This window comes from Pseudopipra pipra, chromosome 13 (genome assembly GCF_036250125.1).
Source record: "Pseudopipra pipra isolate bDixPip1 chromosome 13, bDixPip1.hap1, whole genome shotgun sequence".
NCBI classification, from domain to species: domain Eukaryota; kingdom Metazoa; phylum Chordata; class Aves; order Passeriformes; family Pipridae; genus Pseudopipra; species Pseudopipra pipra.
Window position 1 is genome coordinate 6259286 of NC_087561.1, and position 24687 is coordinate 6283972.

General features: G+C 44.5%; 1 protein-coding gene and 1 long non-coding RNA gene across 4 annotated transcripts in view; one reads left to right on the forward strand and one right to left on the reverse strand.

Moving 5' to 3' along the window:
• Window positions 1-24687, reverse strand: part of PAK3 (p21 (RAC1) activated kinase 3) — a 174615-nt gene that overhangs the window by 74963 nt on the left and 74965 nt on the right. The gene's annotated exons all lie outside the window — the stretch shown is intronic.
• Window positions 2205-5765, forward strand: LOC135421386 (uncharacterized). The gene is made up of 3 exons (XR_010433981.1): window positions 2205-2431; window positions 3699-3894; window positions 5375-5765. It is a non-coding gene; the product is annotated as an uncharacterized LOC135421386 (long non-coding RNA).

Sequence of the window (24687 nt, forward strand, 5' to 3'; positions counted from 1 at the left end):
GGAAATACTCAGCTCCCTCTTGAAGATCCACTCTTCCCACAACAAATGTTGTGAATCTGAGAATTAACTTCATACTGGATGAGTATGAACTCTGATTTCACAGCTATGGCAACTCCAGTGGTGTCACGGGTGAGTATGAACAAAGGTGCTATGGATGGAAAACACATGGCACTGCATGATGGCTTGGAGGGCTGGAGAAGGCTGGGTTACTGGTGTGTTGCAATGCAAAGGTTCTATAGGCATCAGGATAACATCAGCCCAGAGGGTCTGGAGAAGAAAAAGGTCTTTATGTGGTTCCCGTTCCACAAATGAAGATTTCATTGCCTGGAGAATATCTCATGACAGTTAGGGTTTATTGCCATGCCAGCTCAGGGCAGTGCCCTCCCAGCAGCTGGAAGACCAGAGACAAGGGCTGTCTGTGGTCTTACAGCACTTCCATACCAGCCTGCAAGACCAAAGCCTTACAATTAGAAAAAGCATGATAAAGAGTGTGTGTCTTGACTTAGAGAACACCCTTCCCCAGCTTGCTGGGGTTGTGACCTGGAAAATTAAAATGCAAGAAACTCTCTGGCTGCTGACCAGGCAAAGTGGTTGATACTGTTTTAAACAATCAGTGGCTCTCAGCTATAGCACAGAGGCACCAACTGCACTGGCTGAAGTGTCCCTCTTCCCTTTAGTTTGCCCAATGCCAGCTAAAGCAGCAGGACTGACTCTGTCTTGGTGATACAAACAACTTGCACCAGCTGAAGATTCCTCTGAAACCCAATTCAGTGAGACACTTCAAACAAGGTTTCAGGAAGTTGGTCCAGAGGAAGAACTACTGTCTTTGCAAGACTGACCACATCATGATAGTAAATGGAGAATGTGCTAAACCCCAAACTTATATGTATTGAGAGGAGCTATTAGAGCCTAAAACACAACCTTGCCTCCAAGACAACCTCAGCACACCTACTTCTTTAAAGGAGAATATCCCACTCTCCTCCTCATCACTGTCTGTGAACCCTCCAGCACCTTCCTTCCCTTTCTCCCCCATAACTCTGCACACACTTGCAGCTCTTCACTGCAAAGTCAGTAAAGTGTGCCAGATCTGTTCATGCCAAGCACTGTTTCTACTGTTTGTCTCTAAACTCTTGGTTTTCTCTGGCCACAAAGAGAATTCCACAAGAAATAGTAAACGCTGGTCACCTAGGTAAGCACGTGTGCAGGTACAAGAAGTTCGTTCCACAGATTTATCTTCCATGTCACTGAAAAAGTTAGTCTGCTTTGACACAGCATAGACAGGACCAACCATTAGTTTGAAGACAGAAGGCCACTATCCCAGAAATAATCTTTTAATCATGATTTCAGAGCTCAGAGGCAGTGCAGCATGAGTTTTCTGACAAAATAGAGGAGTTTTTCCTCATGATTCTTGAACTACGCATTTCAGCATACAATGCAACCCAGGTTTGACAGGTCTTATCCAAACAGTAGAAGAGTCCTGAACACCAAGATTAAGAAAAGATATGTTGATGAGACCCTGAGCACAGGACAATCCATAGAAAGAGGGTGAGACCTGCTGGAGACCTTTTCAAATCACTTTCAGTGATCAGCTTCTTTAGAAAGCTCAAGGAAACATCAGTTTCTGCATGTATCCATAGGATGGGAGAACACTTAATTTATGGCAACTTTATGGAAGTTTTGTTCTCCATCCAGTACAGATCAAAAACAAATCTAAAAATGCATTTCAAGAATCATGAAGATGACCTTTTGAGTCAAGGATATAAAGCACAACAGTGCAGCCCTCACCACCAGCTGTGAAAGTCAGGTGTTCAGAGAATACAGTCAGGTTTATTAATCTGGTGCTTAAAGATGTCACCTAATCAAGAGCTGGGATCAGGAAGAAATCCCCAGCTGACATTAAAATGTTAAATACAGTGGACTGAATCCAATTATTATTTCTATTGGAATTGCTAATCTATGAAATGGGGCTGGAGAGTCTGATTTCCAAGATAAACACATGACAGCAGTACCACTGGAGACAGGGGCTGATTGAAGCTTCTGACCTGTTCCATGCTGTTGTGCCCAGTCAGACTCCCCTTCTACCCTGAGCCTGCCAACACGTGGGCAGCCAGGAAGCTCCCATGGGATCAGGGAATCCCTGTCACAGCAATGGTGTCTGGGTGCTCTCATGCATCACAAAGGCTACAAACGTGCATGGTTGCCCAACTGTTCTGCTAACCTCCATGTTCCATGAGATATTTCCTTCTTTTGGTACCCATAAAATCCAAGGGATTTATGATCCCTGGTAAACCCAGCATACAAACAGAGAAACCGTCTCCTTCTGTGAGCAAATTAATTTCTCTTGTAAAAGGACTCACATTAGGCCTTCAGGTCTTCAGCTAAGGTACCAAGACAGCCTTCCTTGTCATGGAAGTGCCTTTGCAGGTAGATGGTAAGTCTCCCTGCCAGTCTGAGCTGCTTCAATGCAAGGATATGTCATAAACCTTCCTCTCCCCCAAAAATCCTTCACTGAATGAGAGGAAAATGACTGGGGTGTGTTGACAGCTTTCAACTCCCTGAAATGACTTCATGAAGTTTTTCAGGGACCCAACCCAGCCAAGAACAATCACCCTTAAAATAGAAATTAAAATTAAACACCTTTATTTTTTCATGGGTAAAAAGCACCATGTTCCATTGGAGCATCCACTCCACCTCTGTGTCACTCTGACACTTCCACTGACAGTCACTGGCTTCTGCCAGTGGCCCATGGAGCCCACCAGGATGGGGTCACCACACTCAGTATCCACCTCCCAATATCCCTCCTCTGCTGTATGGAGCAGGGAATGGCTCCATACAAACAATCTTTACAATGAAAGGTCCCATCCCATATGGAGGCCACTGTCAGAGAGGAACAGAACCAGAGGCTGGATTTGGTGGCATCCCACCTACTGTCCTGATGCCATTCACACTGGACTCCAACCTACAGGATGCAGCCAAATATCACAGGTGATTCCCTGACATTACTCCAGTTTACATCAGTGTGAGTAAGACAGGGCTCCTGCCCCCACTTTTCCTGTGCTACCAGCACGGCTTTACTGTGCAGCTGCCAGTGTGAATGCCAACCCAGGCTGCCTCTGGCTTTCTGCAGGACCCAGACTCTCACGCTTCAGTGCATCCTTGCAGTTGAAACAAGATGTTTGCTCATACATATTTTTAATCCTGTTGCTACCCTGGCTCCTTCTCGTTAGCCTCCTTGCACAGCCGTTGGTTCCACACCAGGGAAACAGGCCAATTATCTTGAACAGCCCAGGGAGAGCCACTGCTCAAGGAGGTGCTGGGTGCTTATCCCAGCGGGAACAACTGCTCTCCCATGGTGAGGGGAGGAAATCCCAGAAGTTCAGAAAGTCTCAGCAAGGCAGGGATGGAAATGCCAGATGAATTCCTCATCATCAGAGGAAGAGAAACACCATCCTGCTGGCACATATTGAGTGTTACCTGTCAGAGGGCTGCACACAGCCCTGCAGATGCAGGTAAGGAGCCATTTCTGGAGAGAGCAGCTCCTTGGGGCAGAGCTCTGGGACTGACGCAGGGCTGGCCAGCTCCAGGGCACACTCACTTTTTACAGGACAAAGTCACATATGGCCATAGAGTCAAAGCTGGACAGTACAGACATATGTTACTGGGTGGGATGGCTCGCTCACCTATTGTCAACATTTCAGCTCCCGTTGACTTGGACTGAAGCTCCCAAGGGATCACCTTAGCCAAGCGCAGTCACCCTGAACACACTGTCTCCTTGGAGCTGACACCTGCAGGTCAAGCTACAGTCAAGGCTACCAGTAGACAGCCTGATCCCACTCTCCCTGTGCACAGGGCAGACACATCAAGCCTGGGCTGCAGTATGTGACACAGAAGAAGGTAAGTAAGACACAAGCAGTGTGGCTTTCAGCTAAGCCAAAATCTCTCTGTTTACTTTTCCACACAGACGTCATCAGAGAGACCCACCCCTGCTCCTTCAAGCTTGTCATCACACCAGACATGGGCTCTACCTCCCATAAGAGATCTGATGTGTCATTTCAGGCTGAGGCATTTGGAGTCAAGCTCCTCCTATTCCCAAGGAGTTAAGTGACTGTACAGTCTTAGCTACACTTACACTGGTGTCTGCAGTGAGGGAAGGGGAGGCTGACTCGCCCTTTGGAGGTCCAGCCCCTTCTCCGCCCTCCTCCCCCAAGCCCTGCACCAGCAAAATGGATTTTCACACTGAATCGTGCACACAGCCTTGGGCAGCCCCACGTGACTTTATGTGGCAGCCATGCTCCTTCTGAAACACTGTGTGGTCCAGAACAGATTGTCTGCACAGCAAGGTGAATCACAGCTGTGAGCAAAATCTCTGGACGATTGCTATGGCAAAGAGACTGGCATTGCTTCATACTACTGCTACCAATTATCTCCTGCTTGCACAACGAATCCCTTATCACCTTCCCTCACCAAAGCCGGGCAGAAGGAGCTTTGCAGACTTTGCTTTTGCCTCACTAATCATTGCTGGGCTGACAAGTCCCATGGACCGGGAACAGACTAATCTTCTCGGAAATAGAGCCCATACCTTGCCTTCACTGGCTGCTGAAAACGTGCCCTCAGATGACCTGTGATGCCATTTTTGTCTTCTAATGGAAGCTGAATGTCACTGCTCTCCCCATCAGGAACAAATGCCAGCAGACTGAAGCCCCAGTTCTGGCCACTACTCACATCGGACATCATCTGAACAGGTCTGTCCCAGGAGAGGCACCAGGCAGGCACGTGCCACCCCATCTGATTCCAGCATACCTGGTGCTGTGCAGGCCATCCTGTTGTCAAAAAAACCCCAAATTTTGGCAGTGACATCACTGAACTAGCAGGGCTGCATCACTACATGTCCCTCCAGTGTCCTTGTACCCACCAGGCCTGGAAAGAGGAGCTGCTCCAAACAGAAATGTGGTGGAGGGTCTCACCAACCCCAGGCTATCTGCTTCCTGCAGCACTGACCACCTGCCCTAGAGTGTCTGAATTCAGCATGTGAATGCTGCCCTATCCTGCACTTTTGCTACACGTGCCCAGCCAGAAGTGATTGTGGCCCTTCAAAACCCTGAGACCATGTTGTGTATTCATGATGCCATCTGCTGGCACCTTCTCCCTTAATTAACCTTTCCAAAGCCACTTTGTGGGATGTGGAGCTCTTCAGACCCAGAGCACACAGGAACCATTGGCTCCTGTCCCCTTCCCAGGGGAAAAAGTCTGTGCCTTCTCCAGTATCCCAAACTCTCTGTTCTCATCAGCTGCAGGAAATAAATCAGGTGGATTCATTACATAATCTGTAATAAACAAGAACTGTTTAAGTAAAATGAACATGTTTTCCTGGTAGGGAAAGGATAACAGTGAAGGAAATACTTGAGATCTCAAGAGATTCTTTGTGATGCTCCTGCTAACTGGATAAGAAGACACCAATGCCAAAAATATCCATCCAACATATACACATACTGGCTTCTTCCTTGAAAAACTGCCTGGCCTCTGGAACCTCAGTTTCTCAGGACTGCAGCTGGAAAGAGAACCCTCAAGATTCAGCTACCCAGATATCTTGCAGAGTGTACGTAGAGGCAGAAAGAATGGCTCTGCCATGAGTGATCTCAACAGGGAATCACCACACTTGCAGTGATAGGCACTGAGGGACAAAGATGGGTAATTTATCCAGTTTATTTGGGAAAGAGAAGCAAGGGGATTCCAAACATGCACACTATTCACAGAGAAATATTTAATTAAAGGGGCCCAAGTCAAAAGCATCTGCTGGACACCACTGCTTATTTTTCTTCCCAAAAATATCCAGGAGACTTAGCAGAGCCTCCATACTACCTGAGCTGTGCCCACTGAAGGAGAGCCATGGAACACCTACCCTCATCAGGGCAATAATTACTCTCATGGGAGCTTTTTGAAAAAAGTCTGGCAAAATTAAAGAAGCTGGCAACAGTGGGAACATGCCAATCTAACTGACAAGTAATATGAAGGCTGCTGAGAGATGAAGAGCAAAGGATTGGAGCACAGAGGATAAAACACATCCAGAAGTGCAACAAAATCACACTAGGATGGATTAAGTCTCCTTAGTACAAGCTCTGGAAAGAGCAGAGACACTTCATCTCTGAGCCACACAGGCTTAGGATTTGTCTTCTTTCATGGCTGTCCTTGACAGGGAGCCAAACTCACCCTTTTACATTCACAATTAATGCCCTGCAGGGCAAGATCTTCTTACTGCCTTGTACAGACATACACATCAGCCTTCCCTGACATCACAGCACCTACTACTCCTTTCCCTTCCCTTTCCTTCCTTCCACTCCCTGTTCACTCACCCACTCCTGTTTGCTTTTTCACTTTCACACAGGAAAAATTCTTAGAATTGGAGCCAGAAAGATACTCGTTCTTCAAAGAGCCACTGCAAAGCAGAAGGCTTAGATCCTAAACTCTCCCAGGAAGGCAGCTGAGTTATGCACACACCTCATGATAAAAGTGATTAACCATCATTACCAGGTTGCTGTAGTGTCAGTTCTGGAGCTCGCTCTAAAAAGGACAATGTCTGATGGCACAGAGTTTAGCAAAAGAGATAGAAAAAAGAATTTTAAGTCCAGAAAATCCATCTTTCAGAGAGATGAAATGAGCTCATTGCCTGTAATTTAGTAATGAGAAGGTTAAAATGCATCTCACTCACAGTCTGTATGTACCTGTGCAGTGAAAAATCCTGAGATTAGTGGATGCTTGAGCCTTTTTTAATTTTAAGCAAAAGCATGATGAAAAACACAAAAAAGACGAAGCTGGAAATAAGTAAGGGGAGCATTTTTAGACCAAAGAAATGCACCACTGAAATAATTTACTAAGTGAAGTAGTAGATTCTCTGACTTACAGTTTCTGCATCCCCACTGGATGTCTGTCTAAATGGCCTGCTCAAACCTAAGTACAAGGTATTGAGCTTGAAGTAGAAATCTTTGGATAAAAGATTTCACATGGGAGGTCAGACTATCTGGTTAGAACTGTCCCATCCTCTTGTGAAGAGGGCCACAACAGGAAAGCTGGAATCTGAGAACTGGCAGCCAAAGAACAATAGGACACAGTAGTAATAGTCTCCCATTACCTGGGATCACAGTACCATTAACTCAGAATTTTAGGAGGGAGAATATTAATTTGCCTGCCCAGGTTTTCTCCACCAGTAATGAAAAATTAAGGAGATGTATAGTATGACTCATACAGACAGTGCACAGTAAACAAATAACGAAAATAAACCATTGGAATATGCAGTTTGGGAACTCCTGTACCATATGTGCTATTATTTATTAATTGTATTCCCATAGCAATATATGTCTGCTGCACCCTGCAGTCTAAAGCCCCTTGCTTCCTAAGTGTTAATTAGGGCTCACAGTAAATGCAGAGAAGTGAAGGAAGTGTGTTCATCTCTCTCCTACGCTTGTAAAGCCCCAGAAGCAAAACCCAAAGTGACTTCCATGAGGTCACGAGTGAATCAATAGCACTGCCAGAAACAGAGCTCAAAACTCCTGGCTTCCAGGTTCTTCCCACAGAGAGAGAAAGATTGGTAACAAATCCCTGAAGAGGTGGGAATGAGCAAGAAAATCACAGTGTGCAGTCTGCCTGTCCTCACAGGTGAGTTAATTAGACTGTGGCCTAATTAAAACACAGCCTTTGCATCTCGCCTTTCTTTCTTGATGATGTTGGCAGCAGGTGTAGGTTGCCCATAAGTAAAAAATGCAAGCCAGCTTCTAACCTTGGAGAGAGTGGAACAGCCCTAGAATGGGGTGAGAAACCCAGTGACTGCAATGTGGAACCTACTGTGCTCATGGAAAGCTTCACTGGATACAGATGCCTGCAAGACAGAGGGAAAGAAATGAAGATAAAAAAGGCTCCTCCTCCCAGTGCTTCCCTCCACTGTAAACTTGGGTTTAGAAGCACCAAACACTTGCCATTTCAAATGAAGTTCCCAGGTGTTTGGCACCTCTAGAAAGCAGATCCTGCACCTTAGCAATTATAACCAACACAAGCCCAATATGCTTTTAATGGCTGGAGTTAAAGACTATTTCAGACAAAAACTGCAAAAACAAGTGGCAATCACATACCTCTGAATCCTAGGGAAACTGGGGAAATGAGGACATTACTTGTGTTATGATAACTCTCCTCCCTTTCTGCCAGGAACACAGTAGGAATGGAAGGGACACAACTTACAACAGGCCATGAAAATGAAGCATTAACCAAAGATTTAACCTCCACACACAAAACCTCACAAATGGGAAAACTCTACCACGATAAAAAGAATTTTTTTGTCTGAAGATTGGTTTTAGAGGGCAATGGTCAGGTCAATGAAAAGGCTGGGTTTAACTTGCTTAATCTCCAGCGAGTTTTAAGGGTCTGACCAGGAACTCACTGGAAAAACCCAACTGTGGTCGTCACCCGCCCACTGTGCAGAGGCAGAGGGGTCACGAGCACAAGCAGCAGCCTGTCCCCGCTGGGGAAGGGAGACTTGCTGCTGCCAAGGGAAGAGTGCAGCCAAGGTTCTTATGGAAACCTGCAGTTCACATGAGGATGAACAAAATAAAATACCAAAGTCTCCCACTACAGAATCAGTTCATGAGTGACGGGAGGTGAAATGCTGAACCCGAGACAAGCAAGCGCGCGCAGGAGGGCTGAGCCACAGAGCCAGAGCGCTCAGGAGATGCCCAAGGCAGCTTCACCCAGGCTGCACATCCAGTGTAATTCTCCATCGAGACAGACACCCTCCAGACTCAGATAATGCTGGAAAGAGTAAGTATTTGGCAGATAAAAAAGCAAAAAAAAAAATCTGTAAACTCAAAAGGTAAAAGACATTAATCTCGCCCCTAATAACTCACAGATGTATTTTTCCCTATCTTGTCTGCAAACATTTCAAAACAGTGTTGCATTTCCCACTGAACCATGATGCCCACAGAAGGGAACTCAAATAAGATGATATAGTGCATTGAAAATGAAGCTTCCAAAAGCATTTGAGATAATGGAAGAGAAAAGGAGGGATCAGAAGCAGCAATGAATGAACACAGAGACAGGATTTCTCTGTACAGCAGAACTCTGCGCTTCAAAATCACGTGGAAATCCCAGCTTTCCTGGTTGTAACAGGAAACAGCCCAGGAGATGGACTGAAGGCTCTGAGGCAATTCATTTTCCAACAAGACAATGCAGTGTGCAGCCAGAGCATCACACTGCAGTCATGCTGCCTGTTACTCAGTGTGAAAAAAGATCAAAGAGCAAGTGGGAACCGATGCAGCGAGTCACGGTGCGAGTCTGCAGCCACACTGTTCTCTCTCTCACAGCTGAAAGCAAGGAGGGCCTGCACCTACACAGAGAGGACACCGATAATGCCCCTTCCCCTGCCTGATGGAGTGCCCTGAACACTCTGCAGAGAGCCCCACGCACATCCAGCAGGCACTGCTGGCTCACTCCAGCACAGCAGGGTTGAACGAGCCAGAATTCCAGAAAGGTCTGGCTGCAAAATAAGCCAAGGAAGCGCATGTCTTTATGAACTTTCATCAGCTTCCAGTCTCTTTGCTATTTTGCTGTCACCTATCACTAAAATTAAATAATGTTTGGTCTTGTTACTGTGTTAACCAAGAGACGTTCCAGACACAGAAAGTCAAACTCAGTCTAACCTGCTGGATACTCGCTCCTGGTATATTTGACAGGAAAGCACAGCACAAGAGGGAGAGAACAGGGGACTCAATCCTTGGAAATGTAAATGCCTGATGCCTTACCCAACCCATAAAAGAAATATTGCAAAGGGGTTGGAGACACATTAGATTTGTAATTGGGATGATCCTATAAAGGTATATCAGTAACTACTGATAAACAGCATGGAAAAGCCTGTTTCATAGATCCACAAAGGATCTGGGACAGAGAACATCAGCAGCACAATGTAATGTCCAGCCCTCACACACTGTCTTTACAACAGTCAGTCAATATTCCTGCAAAGCTGCCTGCTTGTGTTTCATATCTGTACTAACTTCCATGCCCATTTTGGTCCTGATCTCAAAAAGGTACTGTTTATCTCTTCTTCCCAGTTCTGTACAGCCACGAGCTGCTCATAGATTTCTATGACTTGAGAAGTCAGGATAAGGATGCTCCAAAACCCAAAGCAAAACAAAACAGTGCTGGATGCTCCTCTGGGCACCAAAAATACCAGGCAGCACTGTACTATGGATGCAAAGCTTTCTGCTACTCAGACAGCATTTTAGGAGGATTCCTGGTTTTCTTCTGTCTTCCTGATGCTTCCTTATAAATCAGGCTCTCTCCCTGTCTGGTTCTCCTGTGCTAGAAGTCTCGTTACAGCTGCAGGGAAAGGCAAGCCATTTTGCTTGCATGGCTGCCTCTGCATTTCAGGCTGATTTGTATGAGACGCTGCCACCCAGCACAATTTGCATACGCACCAAAACGGGAGACCTGCTCAAAAGGAAGCAGGAAAACCATTCGTCTCTCCTCTTGGAAAAGGTTAATGGCATGGATTCTTTGCAAATGTTTACTATTAAGTGTTTCCTAAGCCTCTGAGCTATAGAATTTGTACATAAAAGGAGGTTCACCCTCTTCCCCCAGTCCCACAATCCTATTTGCTTCAGATTAACATGAGTGACCTCTACTTCACTTGAGCTTATTCATTGCCCACAGAGCAGGGCCTGGTTTTACTGAATTATTTCCCTGCCATCATGAAGTGCTATACAGCTGCATAGGAGGGGACAAGGCTGCAGATGCAGGTGTTAGCTTTCTAGAACATTAACCATTCAACACCCAGACAAGATTCCTATTTAATCCTTATCCAGATCAGGACGATTGCAGAAAACTATGACAAAAGGACAAGATACCTGGACTTAACACACCAGAACACTGGGCCCAAAGGTGTGATAAAGAAAACAGGGGTGAACTACATCCCAGTAATTACATGAGATCATACATGTCAGGGGACAAAGCAGCCCTGCCATGAAACACCTCATCTCAGTACCTCTTGCAGCTCCCTCCCTCTCTGTCCTCAGTTGTGTCAGTCACCCAACGTCCCCCACACTTGCTGTCTTAAGAGTGCATGAGAGGCTCTGGGGTGGATGCTCTTTGAAATGGCTTAATTTAAATTGACATATGAAGTGTCACCTCCAAATTAAGCCAGGCTGAAGAAAACCCTTCGGGACTTTTCCGTCCCTTCTCTCTCTCTTCCTTCCCCTCTCACTTCACTTTAAAAGAGGGCTTACACATCATTCACCTCTCTGGTCATCAACAGAAAACAACTCGTACCTGAAAGGTGTCTTCAGCTGAACTCTAAGGGCAGGGAAGATGTGCCCTCATATCCTCAGTCCTCCAAGAATAACAGCCCAGACTGAAGTCCCTCCATAAGTCAGATCTCCTGTGTCAGACACAAACCCAAATTATTCTGGCACATAAGCACATATCTGTGCTGAAAGAATGGCCACTGGGCAATTAAAATCTGTCTCAGTCCTTTGTTCTCCAGGCAGGCTGCCTGATTGAGTGGACCCTTTTACTTAGGAAAACAAATATTAGGCCCGATGTTCAGCTGGCAGAAAGCCACACAGTGCCATCAATTCTTCTGTTACCCTGACTGAAATTTTGACCTGTGGCTTCCAAATACACTGAAGCTCTTACTTGCTACTTGCACCTCCCATACTTTCAAATGGCACAATAACTCCACTCACTCATTTTTGCAGACCAGGACAGATTTTCTCACACCTCATTGCATCAGGCTCACAGTGACCACCCTGTGCAGCACCTGGGCTGCCTGGCAAATCTTGTTCTGATATGGACAATACTGCTTCAGGTTTGGGAGCTTTTGCTGTGATTTGCAAATAATCATAGTTCAGACACAGCCCATAAATACTGTATTTAAATGTTCCACTCATTACTACGAAAGATGATCCTGTCTAGAGAAGCAGAGACTGAAACTTAAAGCAGAGCAGATAAGTATAAAGGACTGATGGCAATAACTGTCCTTCTCTCGCAGAGCAAGAGAATACTTTCAGCACCCAGGCTGTCCCAGCAAATATTCCATCCTATAGCTTTCAAAGAATTATATATCATTCCTTACTCTGCACAGACAAGAATTTGCTTTTGCATCCAGTGAATGGTGGCTGGGTTTTCGGTTTAAAAAACAAAACCATGTATTTACTGAAAATAACATGTGACTCTTGTCATGAGAAAAGCCGTTTTAAACAGTCCAGAACCTGGGGGAACCAGCCAGAACACAGAGGGTGTTGTGTGGGCCCCTCTTCAACACACACATACTGATCTCCAGTATGTGAGTGCTGTAAAAATAAGCCAGAGACTAACAAAGACTGGTAGGATAATCAGAATAAGGCAGACTCCTCTAAGGGAGACCGGAGTAACCAGCTTTTTTTAGCAGAGGCTGAGAGGGGTCATCACTGCAATCCAGAAATAACTCAAAGGCAAACACCAAGGAAGAAAAATAGCTAGTCAAGATCAGTGACTAGAAATAAACAAAGAAGAATTAGAAGGCCATGAGCAAAACTGAACTGGAAATTCTAATGTTTCTATTACCAGAAGGGTGAGGCAGAAGCTACTTTTCAACTGAAATAATGGTGGAAAGAAACCCCTAACCCTCTTCGGGTGTTTATAAAGCAGACTCTAGTACATGGTACCTGCAGTCAGTAGGACTGAATCAGACACCCTTGAGCTTCCTCACTATACTGGCTGCTCAGCTCAAACCCAAAGAAGGGGAAAAAAAAGCTAACGTAGAGAAAAATGTCAATATTCGCCACTGCTGTCAAAAATTTCTCATTAAAACTAGGCCACAGAGGCAGCAAGCTGTGCAAGGAGGAGAAAAATGGCCTCTCAGTGAATTCAGGCTCCCTGATCATTTGTGTTCCTCCATCACAAACACAGACACTTGCCCCATACTTGCTCTCCAACATGAATTGCCGGTTGGGATTTTCCTGTAACACGTCTACAGGGAGGCATCAGGAAATTCTCTGTAAAAGCTATTGGAATAACTCTACCCAAAAGCACTCTCTTGCAGTGAAGAAAACTGTTAAAGAGGAAAAGCAGTCAAGTTTTTCTGGTCTCCTATTTAGTCTCCGTACCTAGAATTTGCAGGAATCAGAAAGGAATAGAAATGCTTCCATCTCTAATTATAACTTTTCAAAGGAATTATGCTTGGTTTTTTCCCCAAAAAACCCTCTCCATCAACATTTGTAAACTATGGCCCAAGAGATATGAAATGCAGAAAGTCCTTCCCCAAGGAGAATTTAATCTCAATATAGTTGGAGCACAGCACATGCATATACAGGCCCAGATGCTTGCAATTCTCATGGACAAAAGGGTTTCTTGTATACAGATGGTTCTCAGCTACAACCCAACTGACTGAGGAAGGTTTATCATTACACTTCCACCCATACATTTTCAAAGCACACTGGTCAGCAATGGAACAGATCCTCTGAAGACACCTGTAAGTCATTTCTACTACTACCCAAGAAGGAATTAATCAATATATTAGTTTCCAGGCACTCACTAAGGGATCAGACCACTATAGGAAGGATGCCTGCCCCTGTCCTACACCACTTAGAACCCAACAGAAAAGGAGATGAGAGGACAGGGAGCTGAAGCAACAGAGAGCACAGAAACTAAACCTCAGTTAATTCCTATCTGTGCAACACATCGGCCTCCCAGCAGAGAGAGGTTTCAAGGAATTATCAAAGAAAAACCAACCCAGTAAAATGGAGGTTAGCTCAGAATTGATGAGTTTTTCAGAGGCACAGTGATGTCACCAGAGAATCAGCAACTGGGTCTCTCAGGACCGACAGAGCAAAACTAATGATAAACATCTTGATCCAGCCAGGTGAGACTGCTTAGGAGATGCTGCCTGGAAGAGCCCCAAAGACCCAGCTCTCACTTGAAGGAGCAGTTCCTTCCAGTTTTCAAAAATATGACCAACATCTATTTTAGTTTAATCACAGGAGCAAACTTAATTAACAGGGATGGTACAGTAGAAGGCTGTGCAAAATAACTTACTGGATTTCTCTTTCTTCTTTCCCACAGAAAAGAAGTTGTTTGTCAGTCCCATTGGAATGCCTTTGATCTCAACACTGATCTAAGCAACAAAACAAGAAGAAATGAAGGAAAAAATTAAAAAGGCTCTCTAGAAGAGAGCATCCATCTTCTCTCCACATGCTGCTTTGCCTCTGTCTCCCCAGACACAAGCAGGTGACTCCTGAGAGCGGACAGGGTACAATGCAGAGAACAGCCCCACACACCCTGACATGCCTCAGGCACTTTTGTAAGGCTCTGCCAGATCCTCCATTCTGCTCTGTTTCTGCTAAATATATTAATAAGTGACCAAGGTTTATTGTGCTACAGCCACAATTTACAGTCATGCATAGTGCTTTTCTCAACAGCATTCTCCCTTTAAATTCCCATGAGTAGGGAAGCACAGTCCATGAAGTTTAAGGATCTACTGTACTGTGAATTCTGAAGCCACCATCACTGCTAGATTAAAACTGCACTGGCTGGGACTATCTAAAAAAACACAGTTATCAGCCCTCCACAGGCTTGCAGAGGGTCAGGGCTGCCAGGCAGAGAAACCTAAAATTCAAGAAAGACTCTCTGTGTATTAAGTCCTAATTTAGACACGGCTTGGGTATTTCAGCACTCACTGAAGTTTAGGCATGTGAGTCGTCTCACTGAAGTCACAGGAGCTATTCATGAGCTCAGAAGTTAGACACACATTAAGCACCCTCCTGACTTGTGACTTTGGATCATAAAGTCTGTGAAGCAGAGTCTGCCGCTCAATCCCGCCTTGTGCAGCCCTTTGCATGATGATCATATCTGCCCTGGGATCTCAGAACCACTGTATAATAATTATTCAATCTAAATTACATCAGCTGAGATCAGGTTACGCTCAAATTTGGCTTTTCCAGGAAAAACTGAAAGCATCCATAGACATGCATTGCCTCCTCTGATGTCAGCAAAAATTTTGCTGTTGATTTCATGAAAACTGGGATTTCATTGCAGCATTTAATGCTCTGAGTGTCACTAAGTAAAAGTGGGACTGTCCCAGATTTCCCTACAGTTGTTAAACAAGAGAGTTATCAGTTCTAAAGACAAAAGCAGAAGAGTAAACAGTGCTACTTGCAGTGATGATGATAGTTGGAGGGGAAAAAAAAGAGAATTAATATTTCTCTGCAGCACTGGATGTTCCCAGCAAATGCTAGAAATGGCAACAGTATTCAGTGACAGACAGTTTGTTGTTCACAGAAGGCTTTCTCGTAATCCCAATTTTTTACCTCTTCAACCTTTAATTAACAAAATTTCTGCCTGGTTTTGCACTGGCCCTCTGCAATCTGCAAGCTGCCCAGCCAGTCACAGAGTAGAAGAGAGCCTGAACACCAACCCTGAGACCCAGGAAAGGCCCTCCCTGCTTCAGAAACCCTGGCAAACCTCATCCAGGGTGAGGCTGCCGTGCCCGGCTGGGGGCAGAGCAAGCACCAAGTCCCAGAAATAGGTAAATAGTTTGGGATCCTTTTGGCACAAACACTCCTGTTGAGGGGAAGGGAAAGTTCCTCTGTATTCACACCCCATGAGGGATTGCACAGCCACACCTGCTGCTGGGTGTCACACAGGCAGGATCACACCACAGGCAAGGGAGAAACTGGGTCCTTAAGTCACAGAAACTCAAGTCAACCTGTCCAGTTGATGTTCTCAGGAGAACATTCAATTCAGATAGTTTCCTCAACCATCCTGAAGCTCTGTTTGTGATCAGTTAATTGAGACCTACAGCAATGACAGTAACTTGATAAATCTCAGTGTGCAGGAGGTCATTTTTAAAGCATCATTATGTGCATTAGAAAGCTTTAGCACTCACAACACTATAATTATGATCAAGCCTTATCTGGCATTACCTAGCATTGGGAAGAGTGTGGTGGGGGTAGTTTGGTTTAATTCCTAATCTAATTAAAATTCTCTTTTGTTCCAGCAGCCAAAGCCATCTTCCATTTAAGAACATAGCAATGCCTACCTGCAATTATGAAATAAGTAAATTCATTTAAAAGCAACTGCTACATACAAAACACTCTTGCACCTTGGATATCCTGATGGAAAAACATGAATTAAAAATCTTTAACACAGAGCTGGCCAACTCTGGTTCCCTACAGCCCAGTACTGCTGTAAAATAAAAATTTACAAAGGTGGAAAGCTCACAGCTTTGCAGGGCAAAGGCACAGCTGTATTTCATACCTCACAAAACTTATTCTGTGCAGCACAGACTTGAAAGTAAATTTTTGGGGTGAGGGTAGGGGAGGATGCTTGGATCTCTGCACAGTTGCTGGGTCCAGTTACAAAGTTATTAGCCTCACTGTGAGAATTACAAGGCAAAACACCACATCTTGAATAATTCAGGAAGTCAGCTTGAAGGACGGTAGCAATTCCTTCTCACTTTAAATCCTGTCTCCCTCTTCCCCACACTGATCTCCTGGGACTCCACTAAACATAAAGCAGCAGGCAATAAACATACCAGCCATTACCACAGACAGATGCATAAAGCCCCACTCCCTCCCTTCTCCACCATGTGCCCATCAGAAAGGAATCTCCCATCCATCCTCTTCTTTCTGCTGACTTGGAGTGAGAAAGGGAAAGCAAAATATTATTGATCTGATCTCCAAATTCAAAAGTGCAGAGCATCCCCAGGCTCCAAGAGAGGAAATCCCTGGTAAGGTCATGTCAATAGTGTCCTCTGCCCTGCAATACTTCTCACAGCTGATTAAACTTTCAAGGTGTCCAACATTACAGCTATGGGGTGAAGTCAGAAAGTCCAACTGGGGTTTATAAATCCCAGTTTAACAAATGCACACTGCGATTTATGAACATGGTACATTAATGGCTGGGCTCAGCATCACTAAATCAGTCCCTCCTGCTACAAGTATGAAGTCAAGATGGATAAACCAGAGCATTTCATTTAGGGTGATTTACATTGCAGATAAATCAACATTCATCACTGAACGATTTGTTAACACACTGCAGGATCTTCTAATCACTTTCTGGTTTTCCACCCATCGAAAATTTTTGAAATTACATCACTAAATCCCAGACTGGAGGGGCAGGACCATGAATCAAGTCTCGGGGGCAGAACCAAGAAGGCTTATGGTGCCAAGTGATGGTTTGGTTGGGCTGGGCTGGGTGGCAAGACAGATGGGTTCAGTTCTGGGGCTTCTTGCACAAACTGGAACCCAAACTTCACAGGAGATCCACTCCCCTGTCTTGCTCTACAATTCCTCAGTCCCATGCCTCCACATATGAAAGTGAGACCAGAGCACATCCCCCTGAAGGTTGGATCGTGAGGAAAAACACCTTCAGAAGAGCACAGAGTGTTAAAACACTACTTGCAGCTACACTGCAAGGCAGTCAGGGATTTTGGCCGCCCCAGAGAGCCACGAGAAGAAGCTGAGGTCTCCCTCAAGGTGACAGAGTAAGCTATGATTCTATTCTATTCTATTCTATTCTATTCTATTCTATTCTATTCTATTCTATTCTATTCTATTCTATTCTATTCTATTCTATTCTGTTCTATTCTGTTCTGTTTTATACTAAATACTTGCTAGTAAAGGAATCAGAAAACCATTCCGCCTCTGATGTATTGGTAAAATTTTGGAGGACTGCACAGCAGAGAGGCTGAACAGAGTCAGCAAACAGGTACACACCACAACTACTTCTCCAATATCTTTACTCAACCATTTCCATAGCTACAGAACATGGCCCTCAAGGGCAGGGAGGTCCCAAGGACGACTTTCCTCCTGCATCTCAGGATAGATGACTTCAGGTCCTGGCTCCACCCTCATCTGTCTCTTCTCCATGTCATTCTCTGTCCCTGTTTCCTCAGCTGTGAAGGGGAAATTAGGAAAGTGGTCTCATTTATAAAGCACTTTGAGATAAGCTGACGACAAATGCACTAGAAGAGTGATTTGTTCTTCAGGCATGACTTCTGATCTCAGGGGTTGCTCAGTCTTCCAGAATCTACAGATCTAAAGACTCAGATCTAAAGCACTTAGGCTGTCTCTGTATTACATCTCACAGTCTTGATAAATTCTCTTTTTCCTCCTCCCAGAAACACAGAAGCTTGATTTCTTGTGCAAAGCTGATAACTTCTCCATCACAAAAGCATTCCAAATTAGTCAGAATCCAAAATACAAGAGGCAGGTGTGTCTCTTTAGGTTTCCACCTATTAAAAAAATCCTTTTTCAACAGTTAGGCCTTGGAAGCTACTGCTTTTCACAGAAAAAACTCCTGTCCTGTTTGACCAACCTTCTGTTTCAGCTTTCCTGTTGGAGTGTAGCGCTGAGAAAGCAATACTGGAGTAATCTGCAGTTCAGCAGACATGGAGTTGATTTGCCCTGTCAATGAATCACTGTCTGACTGGTGCATCCATTTATTTCAGCAGCATTTGAATTGATCTAAGGGAGATACTTGCTGAAATGCTGTTACACAGATGCAAATAGTTCTTATAAAATTCCTACACCCAACAGCAACACATTCCATGCTGTTCAGGAAGCCACTCGCAAAGTCCTGTCTGTATGGGATGGAAAAGCAGCACCAGAAAATTAGGACTGACTCTAAAAGGCATTTGGTTGGATTTACTTTCCCTTTACCTTAAGCACACACAGGAGAGGTTTGTGCCAGCAGGAGATGTCAGAGGGAATGCTCCAGAGAGAGGAATGGCCCGGCCACCACAGAACAGGTAACAACAGGGCTTTCCCTGGGCTTGAAGCAGCTGCATCCTGCAGTCCAGTGGGATGCATCCCTCTGTGCCAGATAAACCCAGAGCTCATGTCACACTCGGGGCAGTGACAACGGGACAACCACCCCCTTTGGTGCCCTCACAAAAGCACCCCTGTTCCCTTCCTCACCCTGTCCAGACTGAGAGAAATGAAACTGCCCCTCAACAGTGCTCTGACTGTTGTACAATGTATATAAACACACACACAGAGAAATATACATTTATATACACTTATATATATACATTTTGTTCATACATGTGTGTATATATACATATACACATAAATATTATATTCTGGACACAACAGTATGAACTGAAAGAGCTCAAGGTCAAGTGCTTTAGTCAGAGACTTTCCGAGCCCAGAGTATCTGCTTGTTCCTTCCCTCACTGCTCCAGCTGTGCCAGCAGAGAAAACATCCTGATAAGACTGTGCTTTTAACAGTACAGAACCACTTTGATGAGGTGCCTGGGTACAGTTAAAGCACAAAGCTTTGCTGGAATCACTGTTCTCCCCACCAGCAAAGGTGAGAGGGGCAGGGAGTGCTGGTGTGGCCCCAGTGGTCCAAGTCACACCTAGACTGTGAGCCTTAAACAACCCTACAAGTACACCCAAGCAAAACAAATCAAAGAACCTTACTCCCAAACCTCAGCCTCTGCAGTGTGGAACAATCCCCTTCAATTCCATAATTACTTTAACAATTTGGCAATCTCACTGGATTTTGACACTTTTGGAATGTCATGATCCAGAGATGCTTGCTGAGAACAAAGCAGAACTCGAGTGTCATTTTAAATATTAACTTGTGCTTTTAAGTGGAGTGCATGGTTATGGGCACATGAAACATCACAATGCTGCTGAGCTCTGGTGGAACTCACGCCCTGCATTAGCTGCAGGAGCTGTAAGCCCAGAACCAGTGTGCTTTGGCTCCTGGATATAGGGCAGATTCCAAACCTTACCAAGTGCTCATGGCTAGGCTTCGTGAACGAAGACTTGGGAAGGGCTCTACCAAGTGCTAGCACAAAGTTATATCACCTTATTTGTGTAGTCTCTCCCACAATGGGGACTTGAGATCTACCCTTCAAATATTTACACACACACTTCACACACCAGACTAGACACAGCTGAAGCAGAGCTGTGGGTATGCATAATACACCTTTTTTTCCCTATGATATTGTTATGAAGTAGGAGGTGAGATTATTCACATATTAGGCCTTCAGTCTCCAGGGAACTGTCTGTGATTTCTATATTTATACTTTCAGGGTTGTCACAGAAAACACTGCAAGAGATTTTGATCTTGAAAACTGATGCAAATTAAAAAAAAAAAAAAAATTGTTGGCATTTCCACCTCATCCCCAAAGCTCAGGAAAAGACAGGCTCTCAGACTTTTTCCCTGCTCTTTCTTAAAACAAAAGGACAGAGTAAAGCAGCAGGAAGCCATCACACAAATGGCAATTATAAAATTGATCGGGCCATCAAACAACTGTCATCAAGAAGCAGAAAACAGATTAATGAGCATTCATTATTGACTGGTCAAGTAGCCTGGCAACAGTTCTCTTCAAACGCTGACAACAGCAGGACTCTCTAATCACCTCCAAGCAGGACAGGACCTTTCTTATGCCACTGGGCAGCACAGACCTGGCCTTTTGCTCTTCACCACATGGGGGAGATTAAACAGAACTTAGATGCAATACTGGCTGCTGTCTAACCACAAATATTCCAAAATCTGAATTCCCTATCATGTAAGCACCAAGAAAAATGTGCAAATCTAGATTAAGAGATGCATAATTAAATATCTTGAACACCTTATCACAGGTTGCTGCCTCTTAACCAATCAAAAATACTAAAGTTTTGAAGATGAGCAACAAAGAAGTAGTAAGAAAATGCAAGGGTTCACATGGTGGACATCCAGGTCCCTGCAGTGTCAGTGCCACTCCACGGCCTGCAGAACTGCTCAAGCTGGATCAACTTTATTATAAAGGAAGGGTCTGTAGGCTGGGCAGATTCTGAGAGCAATCCTGCTCTCCAGTGCACTGCCCAGGTCCACTCTTCGAGTCTGGGCATTGAACTACCCTAATTTTACACATAGCTCAGCATATGTGGCTACACAATTACCTTTTTTGGATCTGGCCAGTTCAGACAGGATGCACACACATTCCAGGTCATCGCCCCACGTGCTCCCAGTCAAAGCAGCCCAACTCCAAGGACCTTCCAAGCACAGAGCAGAGGATATTTATTTTATCAGGTTTCTGAAGAAGTTCAAGAACATTTTACAAAGGGCAGTGAAAGGGGTGGAAAGCACCTTATGTCAGCAGTTGGCTCAAGACATATGGACTTGATGGATTGAATGCTGCCAAGACTGGGATTGTGTTGTTCTCGTGCAGCAGATGAACTGCAGCCTTGTATACAGTAGGTGCTGGCAGTTGTGTGAAGAAGAATATTCTACATCAATGAATCAAAAGTGGGTGGGTGGCTTTTTAGGTTGCTTGAGGGACTGCTTCAATTAGGTAAAAATAAACAAAGACTCCTCTTCTACGCACAGAGACAGGGCGGACTCACCTGTCATGTGTTACATGTGTCCAATTCCTTAGATACAAAACAGAGAAAAAAGAGTGTGAAAAGGCTGGTATGGTCCTACAGAAGCCTCTCTGTCCTCTCCCCAGTGCTGCTGCCCCTCTCCTGAAGGAACTGAAACATACAGCAGAAGCAGCTGGCACTAATATTTATAGAAATACATAGAAACTCTGCCATGTGCTTTGTCCTTCATGGGCATCCACCTCTCCTCCCCTTCCCCATGTTTCCTTGTTCCATGATTCAGCAAGACCTAGGAGGGACAATGGCACTAGTGGTGCATGTTCCACACAGTAAGAAGTTCCCTCTGCCTCTATTTCTCAGGTCACTTTTGCACCAGTGAGAGGTCCTCTGAGCTGTCCTTCAGTCCCAATGTCAAAGCATTATAAAGGGATACAGGGCACTTCTGCCCATGTATACCATTTGTAGCTCACATTTGCTCAGTGAGGTGATCTGAAATATGGGTCAATACCTAATGTTTCTTAATATTAAGACTGATAGTAGCAGGGGGAAATTACCAGTGCAGAACATGCAAGTGTGATCCAATAGCAGCAAGTGCCTATTCCAAAAGAGCTGCACAGAAGGAACCAGCATTGAGCTGTGTCCTTAATAACTGAAGACTTCACTGCCTCTGACAGCCAACTCTAAAATAAACCTTATCATCAGTACTGCAATGGGGCCTGCAAGCCCCACCTCCCAGGCCAGGACTCGAGTACCAAATGAGAAAAGCAGCCTCCCCCAGTGAGCTTGAAGGAACATGTGGGTACAGCTAGGGATGCATAAGGAAATAACAGGAGGATTTGAGTTAAAATGGGAACAGTGCTGTCCACTGCCAAAAGAAACAAAAGAACGATCTTTAATAACAGAGTTTTGAGGCAGAATAAGAAGGAAAAAAACAAAGTTTTACTGGGGATCTTGGAGACACCTGTGAGAGTCAAAGTCCAATGGTCAATGGTCAAAGATCCCCCAAGAGGCTAAACAGCCTTTATGGTTAGTTCAAGTGGGATAATGGGAGTGAAGTGGGCTGTTCACACCCTCCCAGCTGCCACTGACTTCCAGAGTGGGTGAGCTGGTGCCAAGTGTCAGGCAGGGTGGCTGGAAGCAGCTTCAGGAGAGTGAAAAGGTAGGAATCAGGGAAAGGAAGATGAGCAGTTTGTGTCTGACAGGAGGGAGGAGGTGAAGGTCAGTAGAGAGACCTTCAGAGGTGATGATTGCAGCACCAAGAGAAGTGAGGTAAAATGAGATTTGACAACTTTTATTGCTCTCCGGGCAAGATGGTGCAGGGAGCTGAGACAGAAGATAGAGAAGACCTGGATGGAAGAACTTTACTTGTACTTAGGCTTTAAAAAAAAAAAAAAAAAAACAACAAACAAGACCAGCAGCAGCCTCTCCATATATTCTGGATGCACTTGAGATGAATATCAAACTAAAAAAACGTCTGAAGATAATCCAAGCACAGACAGAATTTAGTCTAAGCCAGTATCGGTAAGATTCAGGTAACTCCAGAGCTCTGAGATAAAACACCATTATCAGCAAAGGAAATTACCTTTTTAATACCATATATTTTCCTAAACTAATAAATCTTCATGCTATGAACCCCTGTTTTTTGTAATGGGGACAAACACCCTCTCTGCTGCCCTTGCATCAGTTCAAGTCCTTCCTCCCTGCATGTTCCTTACCAGCAGCACCCTTTTTTCTAAACTAAGCAAAAGTAGAAGTAAAAATACCACTACCAAAAAGAAAAAAACAACCAAACAAACCCAAACAGAAAATCCCAGCTGTCACAATGAATCACTTCCCAAAGGGAAGATGTTCTGGGACGCTGATATTTCACAGTATTGTGAAGTCCTGGTTTGGGACCAAAGACCCAAAAATTGCCCCAGGATAACCTTTGGCCCAAATTATCATCTGAGGTCCAAATGATTTTTACACACACAAGTAACCTCTTTCCCTCCCACCACTCTTCTGCTTTTGGCTTCAGATTTCCACAGAGAAGAAGTAAAAAACTCAATCCCCACAGGCCATTTTATTTATTTATGGGCAGAATTCTCTCAGTTCTTTCACTGCTTTTCCCATTGCTACCAGACAATGTTCAGATGCCCTTCTGTTTGTGTTATCCATGTACAGCTAAATTACATTTAATTCAATTATGAGTGAAAGCCACAGGAAGCCAATATGACAACTCCACTAGATAATCTTCCACTTCCCTGCCACAATTTCATCCATAAGGTCCTTTTCTCATTTTACTTCAGGATTCCTGGCTGCCTCACAGTCTGATTTGCTTATTTTAAGACAAAAGCAGTTATGTTTCTTTTTAGTCATGTCAAAGATTTTTAATATAAGTAGAGATAAATGAAGTTTCGAGACAACATATTTCTTAGATAGTCAAATAGTTCCTTTTCACACTGTTAAATTAGAAAAAGTAAATGGTTAATTTTCAGCAGCAGGAGGGACATTAGTCTTGCTGCGTGCTTCTAACAGAGATGCATGCACAAAAATCACTGTGCACTGCACAAAATATAAATAACTAAAATAAAATAAAGCTATATAATTATATGGCATTTTAATGGGATTTTATAATTATATTGCACTTTAATGGGATTTGGACAATTAACTCCCTCCAGCTCTTTGCAAATCTCTGCCTTAGGCAATGACCTTGTGCCAGTGCCCACCCCAAACCAATGTATAAAACAAATTCTAGGGTGACTGATGTCTCTGCTGAGGTACAGTCACGTCCACAACAAAACCAGCCACTGCTGCCCTGTTGCAGTGGCCAGAACACACAGCAGGAGTGCTCTGTGTAGCCATAAGCCAACGGGGGATTTCACCACACAAAATGTAATGCTGAGAGCCTGGGACAAGTAATCACATCCCATCCGCTTCCTTCTGCTCCACAGTCCAGCAAGGCTGACTGACAGGGAAGAGCATCATTTCATCAGACACTAATGCCACATCTTAAATGAATATGGAGGGGGATGTTGTCTTGGGAACCTCCCTGATGAACCTGTGCCAACCTGTTTCTCTTTTAAGGGCTGGCAAGGCAGGACAAGTTCACAGATGTAAACTTATGGGCAGGAAATCTAAATTCTCCCTGGGAACTACATTTCTAAATAAAACCCATCCTTTCAGTGCAGTGCTATTTATAAGGGCAGCAAGTTTATACTGCTCATTCCCTATTTAGTTTAGCCCTTCTCTAATATTCATTATCTCACTCTCGACTTCTCGCTGTCTGCATATCCATTGTCACCTCTCATTTAGGAGTGACTCATTCTTAAAAGGATTTAGTCAGCTGTGAACAGCCAAGCTGAGCACTGTGCAT